The sequence below is a fragment of the Myotis davidii genome, unplaced genomic scaffold, assembly GCF_000327345.1.
Source record: "Myotis davidii unplaced genomic scaffold, ASM32734v1 scaffold441, whole genome shotgun sequence".
NCBI classification, from domain to species: domain Eukaryota; kingdom Metazoa; phylum Chordata; class Mammalia; order Chiroptera; family Vespertilionidae; genus Myotis; species Myotis davidii.
The window spans coordinates 859,567-872,040 of NW_006291818.1; the positions used below are offsets into that span (position 1 = coordinate 859,567).

A 12,474-nucleotide genomic window follows, 5' to 3' on the forward strand; every position below is an offset into this window, starting at 1 on the left:
GGGAAAGAATTCCTGGAGCAAAGTAGCAGTGGCTACCCCTTTAAACAGAGCTGTCCTCTCCCAATTGGCTCACTCCACTTTGCCCACTTAGTTCTCCTTCCTGGCCCCTATGGGCACCTGAGCTTGCGATCCCCAGTATAGGCCAGGTCAGTCTCACAATCATATGCACATCTAACAGGCAGAAAGTTCATTTAAGCCATATGCAAGGCTATTTATTAGAAAGAGTCTGATGTGCTGGAAAACCAGGGAAAACTGCAGGGCAATTGAAATGGCAATCAAGCCTTCCTCATCCCCATGTCTTTTCTTTCTGATTGGGCTATAGTTTGCTGGGGAGCAGAGGCTGCCCAATTTACTGCTTCTGGTATTCCCCATGACACCAAGCACATTGCTGTAAGCCAGGAGTGGGGAACATGTGGTCCACGAGCTGTATAAGGCCCACAGAATCATTTGGTCTGGCCCTGCCAAGGCATTAGGGGTGAGCTAAATATAGCAGACTAATTTTTACGTTGATAATTTGTAAGGCCCGAAAATGAATTTGTAAATATCCATATGGCCCTGGGAAGAAAAAGGCACTCGGGAAGCAGCTGTACCATGGAGATGAAGTATGATAGCCTTCAAATATTACACAGTATTCTGTACAGTGTAGTGAAATAGAGTGAGAAAGATCTGTGTGTACCAAGGTATATTACTACCTTTAAAGACAAGATGCAAAGCAGTGTTAAAGCACACTGCCAAACTGTATTAAGAATACATTATATATATTTCTTTTTATATGTCTCAGTTGTCTCAGTGAATACACATGCATCAGGAAACAGTGTCAGAAGAAAACTGTTCCTTGTACATCCTTTTTCTTTTTTACCATGTGTCTTAGTCCATTTGTGGTGCTCTAACAAGATACTGCAGACTGGATAGCTTCTAAGTAATAGAAACGTATTTCTCACAGTTCTGGAGGCTGGAAGTCTCAGACCAGGGTCCTGTATGATCAGGTGAGGTCCTCATGCAGGTTGCAGACGTCTCTCTGTGTTCGCACAAGGTGAAAGGGCAAACCAGCTCTCTGTGAGGTCTTTTTATAAGGGCACTAATTTCACCCCTGAGGGTCTGCCTTCATAGCCTAGTTATCTCCCAAAGGCCTTACTTCCTAATACCATTACCTTGGGCATTAGATTTTCAACAAATGAAATTGGGGCGGGGAGGGGAAGCACAAACATTGAGACCATAGCACCATGTATTTTCTACTATTTAAAAAATGTGTTGCCGAGGCCGGTGTGGCTCAGTGGGTAGAGCGTCGGCCTGCGGACTGAAGGGTCCCGGGTTCGATTCCGGTCAAGGGCATGTACCTGGGTTGCGGACACATCCCCAGTAGGGGACCTGCAGCAGGCAGCTGATCGATGTTTCTCTCTCATCGATGTTTCTCTCTCATTGATGTTTCTAACTCTTTATCCCTCTCCTTTTCTCTCTGTAAAAAATCAATAAAATATATTTTTTAAAAAATGTGTTAAATATAAATAAACATATGTGGGGTCTATGTATTTGTTGAATAACAAATATAAACCATTTAATCATGGTCCATTAAGGAAACATTTCGTAAGAAATGGATATATATATAAAAGAATGAAATCAGCCATGACAAGAATGAAATCTTGCCATTTGGAACAATATTGATGAAACTTGAGAACATGACGGTAAGTGCCACAATACCAGCTATTGTATCTCTTCACAAAAGAATGAGAAGGGAGGTTGGAAACTGAACTATGAGAGGTTGCACATGAACAATTTCCTGATAGTGATCAATTAAATCTAAATAGCTTTCCCAAGGCTCATTGGTAAGGTCCTTCAGAGAAATGCAGTTTGCAAACACGGGATATTTATTCCATCTGGGATGATTTACTCCTCCTTGAAGGCAGAGAAATGATCTAGAAGACCGTTTAAACCCCCTTGCAGTCCCCAGTCCCAAGACACACTGACTGTGTTAGTTCTAATGGCGAGGGAGTACAGAGAAGTGGGAGGACTTGCTATTTCCAGGGAAGAACTCAGGCTGCCTTTGACTTTCATCCCAGGCTTGGCTCCAGACCCTACATTGGATGCCAAATAAACTTGCAGCAGGAACATGTTCTCTTCTTTCTTAAAAACAACCTCTAGGTTCCACGTATAGCAGGAGGGAAAGAAAAAATCTCAGTGGAAAAGAGAGCCACTTGAAACGCAGAGCTCCTACAAATGACTGATTGGTGGGCTAGGTAACCCCAGTCATCCCCAAACACCCAAGCCACGCATTCTGGAATCCTTTAGTATTCTGTCCTCTTCTCTTCGCCACCCATAGCCAACCATTCCCAAACCTTCTGAGCCTTCTTCTGCAGCCTCCAACTAGTGCCCCACTTCTAGTATCTCCCCACCCAGTGCCAGAGGAGGCATGGCTCATCCCCTCCCTTCCCCCATTGCTCAGAAAGTGCCTGCACAAACCCCTCAGCACCCAGGGGCTCTCCAGTGCCTTGCTCCATGTTCCCCGGCCACTTTCTGCCCATTATGCTTCAGCATAAATCTTCTGTATCAGCCAGGCTGGCATCCTATTCACTTCGAGTGCTTTGAACTCCTGACGCCCATTCCCACCTCTGTACACCTGCTCATACTATGCCTTCCAGCAGAAACTTTTTGCCCTGCACCCTCCTCAACCAAACTCATTCTATTCTATACAATGAGCTAAAATCCTCCATTTTTTTGTGGGAATTTCTCTGACACTTTAAGGCCTCAAGGGCTCTTCTGGTTCTTCTACCATGTTTTTACAATGTCATTTCGATATATTCCACTTTGCCTTGGGGTATCTCACCAAGACTAAAATGCCCACTCGGGCAGCTTGGGCTTCTTTAGATTCCATGCTTAAACAATATTTGATGAGAGATATTAAAATATCCAAATGCAAGCATGGAAAAAACCCAGCGTAAATGCCTTTTCAAGAGAAAAAGTTAGTTTGGGATAGAATGCGAAAGTGGGAGGTGCGATTTCTAAGAAATGTCAGTGGGACTGCTGGGAAGTTCCCAACTGAGCCGTGACCCCTATGACAAGACAATTACTGGACACAATGTGAAACCTAATGTGATGAAGTGATGCTCATGATCCAAAATGCTGGGGATGGGGAGAGAGAATAATAAACCCACAGATTTTTTTTCATTTGACCTTTCTCAAATCTCTGGCACATCTATTACTTCCTTGAAGGTGTAGACCAAGATGTTCCTAGCACAGTACACAGCACAAAACACATTCAATAAGTATTTTTCCAGTAAGTATGCAAAAACTGAGCCCTGCCCAGCTGGTGTGGCTCAGTGGTTGAGCATCGACCCATGAACCAAAAGGCCACAGTTCAATTCCTGGTCAGGGAATATGCCCAGGTTGCAGAATTGATCCCCAGCAGGGGGCGTGCAGGAGGCAGCCAGTCAATGATTCTCTGTCATCATTGTTGTTTCTATCGCTCTACCCCTCTCTATTCCTCTCTCCCAAAAAATCAATTAAAAAACATTGTTTTTAAAAAAATATTTGCCTGAGGACAAATAAAGATATTTTTAAACCCAATTTTAACATTTGTGTTCAAAGCTTCATGTTCCTTCACTTATACTGAACTGCCCTCACCTGTATCTGAGCCAAATAAGTACTTTGTCCAGATTTGTGCTGCAGAAGTCTGTCTTTCAAAATAGCAAATTGTCAGAAACGAAGATCCCCACCCACATCTACAAGTAGCTCTAATTGGGTGTTGGCAGTCACTTGACCATTTCTTCCTTTCTCTCCTCCATGTGAACATTTGAAAGTTCTAAGTGCCATGCATGGTATCTGGTACTAGCAAGGATGCAAAAAAGCAAAACAAACAAACAAACCACACACTGCCCTAGCTGGTTTGCTCAGTGGATAGAGCATTGGCCAGTGAACTAAAGGGTCCCGGGTTCGATTTTGGTCAACGGCACATACCTGGCTTGTGGACTCGATCCCCAGTTGGGGGCGTGCAGGAGGCAGCCAATTGATGATTTTCATCATTGATGTTTCTCTCTCTCTCTCTCTCTCTCTACCTTCCTCTCTGAAATCAATACAAAAATATAAAAACAAAACAAAGCACACGTATGCACGCGCGCACGCGTGCACACACACACACACACACACACACACAGGTCCTTTGAGAACTTGTAGACCAATAAAAGAGATAAGATAGCTGAGAACTGGTAAGAATCATAAGAAAAGTATAGATGAAGTGTGGTACTGTCATTTGATGTTATAAGATTGTTATTAATGAATGGCTTAAGTCTTTATGCCTAGGAAAGTGTGCATAAAGCCACAGTTTTGTAATTCAGCTTTACTGAGAAGATGCTTACTTCAACATTTAAATCTCCCCAAATTCGTGAATCATTTTATTAATACTTCAAATTAGTGAATCACCTGACATAATACTATTAAATCTGAGCTATACAATATATGCAGATGAGTGTACAACAGATTGGCCCTACTGAGAAACTTGATTAAGATTACATGAGATCAAGATTTCTATTGATATTGCCTGAAATAAAAACAGTTTCCTACTTTTGCCTCAACAAATTTGGGTGGTAGAATGGGGGTGGGGTGGGCAGGGAGATCACAGTCTTGCATACAGGAATTAGATTTCCAATAGCCAGGCCTCTTACAAACAAATGGTATTGAACAGAAGCCTTGGGCCCTCACAATCTCCCCATTGCCCTTTTCTGGTGATTATTTTGTCTTTGTAGAATGTGGTTATGGACACTGTAGAGCAGTCACAAGCTGGTGATCCATGGCTGAAGATAGCCTGTGAGTAGGACTATTTCACAGATGTGTTTTGTTTGGCCCACATGGTGATTTTTCTTAATTTTAGTAATTGTTGCCAGTTTTTAAAAACAGAAAAATTATACATAGAACTTGATGTCTGGAAATTCCTGAAAAACTGGTAAATCTGATAAAGATTTACACCACTCCTGCCCAGCCACAGTGGAGGTTTGGGTGGCAGGTGCCTCCTACGACAAGGCACATACTTATCTACTTCCTCTCTGACCCCATCATATTCACTTCACACATACTGTATATATTACCTGTTTGGTCACAATAAGATTTGGGGCTATTGACTGCATTCTTAAGCCCTGGAAAGAGAAAGCCATTCAGCTTTTGGTGCCAGAGACTTCCTGGCCCCTGATATCATAGAACACACCTGGGCTAAGATGCAGCACTCCTCCCAGTTCCTGGAGGAAGGCTCTGGACTACCTTCCAACGAAGGACTGACTACAGGTACAACTTTAAGATGGTGGTGCTAGGGAGACAAAAAAACACAGTCCCCTCTCTTGAGAAGGGAGTCACTTGGGCAGAGATTTCCCTCCTTCTACAAACATTTTGTTTTTTGTAACTGGAGAGAAAGGAGAACAAATGCCAATCTACCAGTACAGCATTTTCTGCAAACCTTGGCTTTCCCACCTGTGCTGTAGGCATGCATTGCCACAAGTCCCACATTCTGCTCCACCTGATTATATACACCTGTTTAGTTTATGTGACTATATTCATTGGAACATGTAATGATAATAGTAACAACTAATATTTATTGAGTGCTTTTTATAAGCTAAGCACTTCCCATGAATCAGCACTTCTATGAATCAGGTTCCCTTACTGTCTCCATTATACAAATAAGGAAACAAAGCTTAGAAAGGTTAAGAGGTCAAGAGAATTTCTCATGTTCACACAGGTAGCAAGCGCACAATTTTGACCTCTGGATGGGTGAATGGGCACTCATTTACAGGATGTATGGTTTGAGCCAGGCACTCTTACATATGTTATTTCCATCATTCTTTGCAATACTTAATCCCCATTTTAAAAAGTGGAAGACAGGACAACTTGACAGAATTCATATCTATACTAATAAAAGGGTAATATGCTAATTAGGCTGGACATCTTCTGGACAACCTTCCAGACGTCCACAGTGGCTGGGCCGAGACAGAGGCAGTTAGGGATGATCAGGCCAACAGGGCAGAGCAGTTAGGGAGATCAGGCTGGCAGGGAGGAGCAGTTAGGGGGATCAGGCTGGCAGGGGAGAGTAGTTAGGGAGATCAGGCCAGCAGGGGAGCAGTTAGGGGCATCAGTCAGGCAGGCAGAGTGGTTAGGGGTGATCAAGCAAGCATGCAGGTGAGCGGTTAGGAGCCAGTGGTCCCGGATTGCAAGAGGGATGTCCAACTGCTGCAAGGATCAGGCCTAAACTGGCAGTTGGACATCCCCTGAGGGGTCCCGGATTGGAGAGGGTGCAGGCTGGGCTGAGGGACACACCCTACCCCCGTGCATGAATTTCATGCACCGGGGCCTCTAGTAGCTAAATAAGTGACAGAATCCAAGTCTGCAGACAGCCCCGTGGTTCTCATCCCTGTGTTTCTCCCATGACAACTACTGCTGTCTTGGCAGGTCTCCTTGTTCCCTTTATTAGGACAGAATGCATAAGTGTGCATGGCTTTCCAGTCAGTTAGTTTTCTAATTAAAAAACAAAACGTTCTCAATCATAACAAAAATAGTCACAAAGGCCCAGGACTGAAACCTGGACATTCTGGTTACAAATAAAGCATTTGGTGGCATGCAGCATGAGAGAATATCAGTATATCAATCAACTCTTAAGAACCAGCTGTACTTGAAAGAGATGACATTAGGGCAGGCTCATAAAAAGAGAAGAATCTCAAATTTGAGATTTGAGAAGCAGGTGAATAGGCAAATGGCCAACCTCAGTGCTTTCAGTAGAAAAAAGTGCCAAGAACAGACTTGGGCCTCAGAAACGAAAGGTGACTAAACGCCATTATTTCTGCTAGGCTGACAAAAACAATGCTCTTCTTTTCTGGCCTACACCAGGCATTCACATCCCTCAACTCATCCCAAATAATGTTAGCTTTGACAAGAGCTTGATCACAATCGCAGGGCCAGAATAAGAATCCAATAAAGCATTTCTTTATCAAGGTGCGCATGTTCATACTGGAATGGCTATGGATCTGAGTGTGCTGTGTGTGGATGAAGGTTACTGAGGTCAATTCTCTGTTTATTCAGTGGCCCAATGATGTCAAGTATACCATGGTTCACTTTCAATCTGGAAAAGTCCTGAAGATGGAGGAATTCTGGGAGCTGACTTGATTTAGATTTATCCTAAGCCCTTCAATTCCTAAAACATATTTCACAGATCAATAGTTCCATGAGATGCTCCTCAAAAAAAGGGAACTGTGGCAAAGTCAATCTGGGGAGAGCTACATATTCTATTCCCCTGTTAGAGATTTCCAGTGAACATGGCAATTTCCACAGTTGAGAAAAATTGCTTAGCTTAGTTTAAGCCAGTGTTTCTATTTGGGAAAGACAGCATAATTTCTTTCACTTAATTCTTATCTGCATTTCATGGAACTAGTGTTTCACAGAACCTATTTCAAGAGATTCCCTAAAACACTTGGAAGGGACAAACTCTGCTGAGTGAACTCTTTTATGGGCAACAGGGTGAAGGGGAAAATAAGACATTTGGGGGGTTAGCTATCTGAATCTGTGCCTGTAATCTGCCTTCTGCCACATACTCTTGCTTGCCAATAAACTCCATTCTTATCAAGCTCCATTCTTATCTGTGATGCCTGTCCTGCCTTACAGAACCTGTTTCCCGAAATACTCCCATTTTACAGAGGCCATAAACCATGAACCATATACAATCCCCAGAGGGGCTGGCACCAGTGCTGGCAGGCCTCTGAGTGTGGTCTCACATCCCTCATCCCAACTCATGGGGGGCTACAAAGCCTGCGAAGGGTCCAGAAGCCTGGTCCATATTTGGGGGACAAAGGAACTAAAGGGTATAAAGGGAAAGCTTCGTCCATATTCATCACTCAGGATTTGGAGACTGACTCCCTTGAGTCATGGCACTAGTGAAATCTGCAACAAAGGCAACTTTTCTGAATATTCTCTGAGTGCCCAGCTGATTAATTCTCCCACACCACCTGGCAGTTTATCTGCAACAAGGGGAGTGAAGAAAATGTACATGAACATGTAAAAAATTTTCAGTTACAAAGGGTATACAATAAAATATAAGAAATTTGTCTCTTTTCCACCCCCAGATTTAATATTTTATTCTCCACAGGTAACTAGTATCAATACTTTATGGTATATTCTGTCAAAAAATATGTGTGTATATATACAAACAGGAGTATTTGATAAATACCATTCTCTGCCTGCTCTTTCTATCTGAGAGCAGCGGTTCTCAACCTGTGGGTCGCGACCATCGGAAAACACGTATAGCATATCAGATATTTACATTACAATTCATAACAGTAGCAAAATTACAGTTATGAAGTAGCAATGAAAATAATGGTTGGGGGTCACCACAACATGAGGAACTGTATTATAGGGTTGTGGCATTAGGAAGGTTGAGAACCACTGGCTTAGAGAGTCATTCCATATCAGCATATGAAGACTGGCTTCTCTATCTTCAATAGCTATATAAGAGCTCATTTCATGGATGCATCCCTTTTCAATGAACTCTTTTATTTAAATTTTTTCAATTACAGTTTACATTCAATTTTATTTTGTATTAGTTTCAGGTGTACAACATAGTGGTTAGACAATCATATACTTTACAAACTGTTCCCCTCAATATTTCCAGTACTGATCTGATACCATACATAGTTATTACGACATTATTGACTGTATTCCTTATGCTGTACTTGATATTACCATGACTATTTTGTGACTACCAATATGTGCTTCTTAATCCCTTCACCTTTATCACCCATTCCCCCAAGTCCCCTCACCTCAGCCAAACATCTGTATGTTCACGGTGTCAATGAGTCTGTTTCTATTTTGTTTGTTCATTTATTTTTTCCTTAAATTCCACATGAGTGAAACTACATGGTATTTGTCTTTCTCTGACTGACCTATTTCACTTAGCATAATACTACCCAGGTTCATCCATGCTGTCACAAGTGGTAAGATTCCATTCTTTGAATATTCCACATACTAAACCTGGCAAGCTCAGGGGAGGTCTGTGCGGCAGCCTTACAAACTCAGAGACCTAAAGTAACTACATAGGATGGTCTGAAATTAAAACGTTTTAACTAAAAGCAGTTTATGGCAAGTAGTCTAGAATCTTCCCTGATAAAAGTAAATCTTTACCTTAGTTGAGCCTATCTATTCTATCTATGATAACATATCTTTGGGATGTCAAGGTAACTTTGCTTTTTCCAGACCCTTCTGGGCACAGACCACAAATCCTCTCATTGTTATTATTATTGTTGTGTTAATAACTATCCTATACCCACCTATGTAAGAGTATATGTCTATCACTTTACTTTTTATCCAATCCCAGAGCTCTCTACCCTTTTGTTCTCCCGCCTCCCTAATCTATCATCAACGGATTTCATGTAACCCACTCATGCCTCTTTAGATTGTGATGTATAAAATAAGGTGAAAAACTGCCATCCAGAGCATTCTCTTAGCCCTTTAGGATTATGCTTCCTGGCAGTTGTCATCAGTTTGACTCAAACTCACAAAACTTCTCTGTAGGTTTGAATGTTTCTTATGTTAGCATATATTTTACAAATCTCATCTATAATAACCCTTCGATGAGCATAGGGGTTCAGACAAATATTCTTTTGAATTAGTGTTTTGGGTTTCTTCAGTCATACTCCAACTTCTTTATATATATATTTTACAGAGAGGAAGGGAGAGGGATAGAGAGTTAGAAATATCGACGAGAGAGAAACATTGATCAGCTGCCTCCTGCACACTCTCCACTGGGGATGTGCCTGCAACCAAGGTATATGCCCTTGACTGGAATCAAACCTGGGACCCTTGAGTCTGTAGGCCGACGCTCTAGCCACTGAACCAAACCGGTTAGGGCATACTCCAACTTCTTTAACCACTCACTGTGGATAGAGGCATAGGATTTGGGGAAGATTTTCTCCTCGGGAAGTCTAAACTTTCAGAGATTAGAACATGTAGCTGATTCTAGTCTGAGAGGGACTATAAGCCCTCACTTCCTTTTGGTATTGGCTGGCCATCCCAGGTCTGTGTCTTAGCATGACCAGCCAATCTGTCAAGATGAAAAAGGTGTCGGGGGCTGGGCAAATTTTGCCAGCATCTTTTTGCTTAAACATTTACTTTGCTTTTAGGTAGCAATGCTAGATCAGACATGAATATGGTGTCCACAGGATGATGGGAGTAACCTTCACTGCTGGGCTGTCTGAGCATTTAGATCAGTTATATTGATTATCTCCCTTTTATGAGGCTTGTCTTCCTCACCTGTCCTTCACTTTATGCCATATCTTCATCACAAGGTTGATGAGTAAAAGCAAGCCAACTTCTGCTCTCATTCTTATGTTCTCCTTTCTTGTCAAGTAATGAAAACATGTTGCAATGTACTTTGTCACTAAAGATAAACCAACCAAACCCACTTCTGGGAAGTAGAAAACAAAAGTATTTCCCCTTTCGAAGTCAGAGTCATTTCTGGGTCACGACGAAAAAGCAGAGTTCTGATTGGCAGAATCAAGTTTGGCTTTGGGCGTCTGCAGCTCTTAGAGGTCAGCGACCCAGGATCGGCTTTTCTCCCCAGTTCCTTTGGAATTCAGAAAGTTTCCATGTTAGTCTGGCCCATGATGTCACTGCTAATAAGGGAAAGCCTGAAGGGAAATCTCCCTTCAGCTGATACTGACTCAGCGTCTAAGGACTTGATAACCAGCCTATTTAGAGAAAGCATGGGATTTCTAGTCATTCATGGTCATCTGTCTCATGTGGGAGGAAGAGACCAGAGAGCCATTCTTTGAGGAAAGTGTTCTTCAAGGAGGCACCCACATTCATCAGTTTCCTTTTTTTCTGTTTTAATATTATGATATATATTTTTTCCTGGTAGGTGATATCCCTGGGCAACTTAGCAGAAGCAAATGCAAACGTGTGCTGGCCATATGGAATTCCCACAGAGAAAAGGAACCTTCCTGAAGTGTTTACAGTACAAATTTACAAAACACTAAAGAAATGATCCTTTGTGAATGAGCATCAGTGGATAAAATAAACAAGGAGGTGATAGAATAATCATAAAATACCATAAGTATATTAAGCCTAGTGAGTTAAAGAGATAAAAGACATAAACATGTAAGAAAAAAAGACAATTAAAAAGCAATAACCAACGGCACTTCTAGAAATGAAAACATTAATGAAACTACAGTTAATGAGTGTGTTAAACAGATGTTAAATACAACTGAGAAGGGAATTAGTGAATTGGAAGATCGATTCAAGACAACTACACAAAATTCATTATGGAGAGATTAAAAAATAGAAATATGAAAGAATGAATGAGGTAAGAAAAGTGAGAGGGTTAAGCATATATACACGCATAATAGTAGTTCTAAACAAAGTAAATAAAATCACTGGGGGAGAGGCAAATGTGATAAAGCTGTGAATTTTCCAGAACTAGTGAATATTGTAAATCCTTAAATTGAAGATGAACCCCTAGTCATATGATAGTGAAATTTCAAAATAAAAAACAGAGAAATTCAACTGTAACCAGAGAAATGCAGACTACCAAGGACAAAATTAACTCAGCAATAACAGACTTGTCACCAGCAGTAATAGACACATTAGGATGACACTTTTGAAATGCCAAGGAAAATCAATCAATCATCAACCTAAAATTTACCAAGTGAAATAAAGACATTCAGGCAAACAAAGCAAGTTTATTCCTCACACAACCTTTCTGAAAAATTCCCTAAAGAAAGTTTCTACTGCACAAAGAAGGAGACTTGTTTTTATCTCTTTAAAAGCAAAATAATGGATGCATGCAGTAATGATTAGAAAATGAACTGGTATATGGTAGTAAATTTACAAGTACTCACTATTAAAACACCAATAACAATAATAGTGAGAATAGAATTTAAATATTAGAAAATAATGACATGTAATATGGAATAGTTGATTACAATTAAGATTTTAAAATTTTTAATATTGTTCAGAAGGTGTTAATTCACTTCACATTTTGTTAGCTCAAGAATATATCTTTTGAATAAAATAGAGCTCAGAGAAAATGGCGGAGGTATAAACGGACGTGTCCTGTGCTTGTCCTGGAGCAGATAAGGGTGAGCAGCTGAAACGGGTAACGTACAGCCCGAATAGGCAGAGGATATTCAGCTGAGAGACAGTCTGCAGTTGGGAAAGACAGAGAAATCCCAGGAAAAAAACGGACGGTTGGAGACTGCGGCTAAAACCTCTCCCCATGCACGCCAGCTCAGCAGCGGAGACAGTGCCATCTTGAGTGGCTGTTACCAGCATCCAGGATAAACAAGATTGATACACCTCTAGCCAGGCTCACCAAGAAACAAATAGAGAGGACCCAAATAAACAAAATCAGAAATGAAAGAGGAAAAATAACAACAGACCCCATAGAAATACAAAGGATTGTTAGAAAATACTATGAACACCTCTACTCCAACACACTAGACAACCTGGAGGAAATGG

General features: G+C 41.4%; 1 protein-coding gene across 1 annotated transcript in view; it reads right to left on the reverse strand.

Moving 5' to 3' along the window:
* The window catches only part of AQP9 (aquaporin 9), a 57,122-nt gene that overhangs the window by 25,356 nt on the left and 19,292 nt on the right, over positions 1–12,474 (reverse strand). The gene's annotated exons all lie outside the window — the stretch shown is intronic.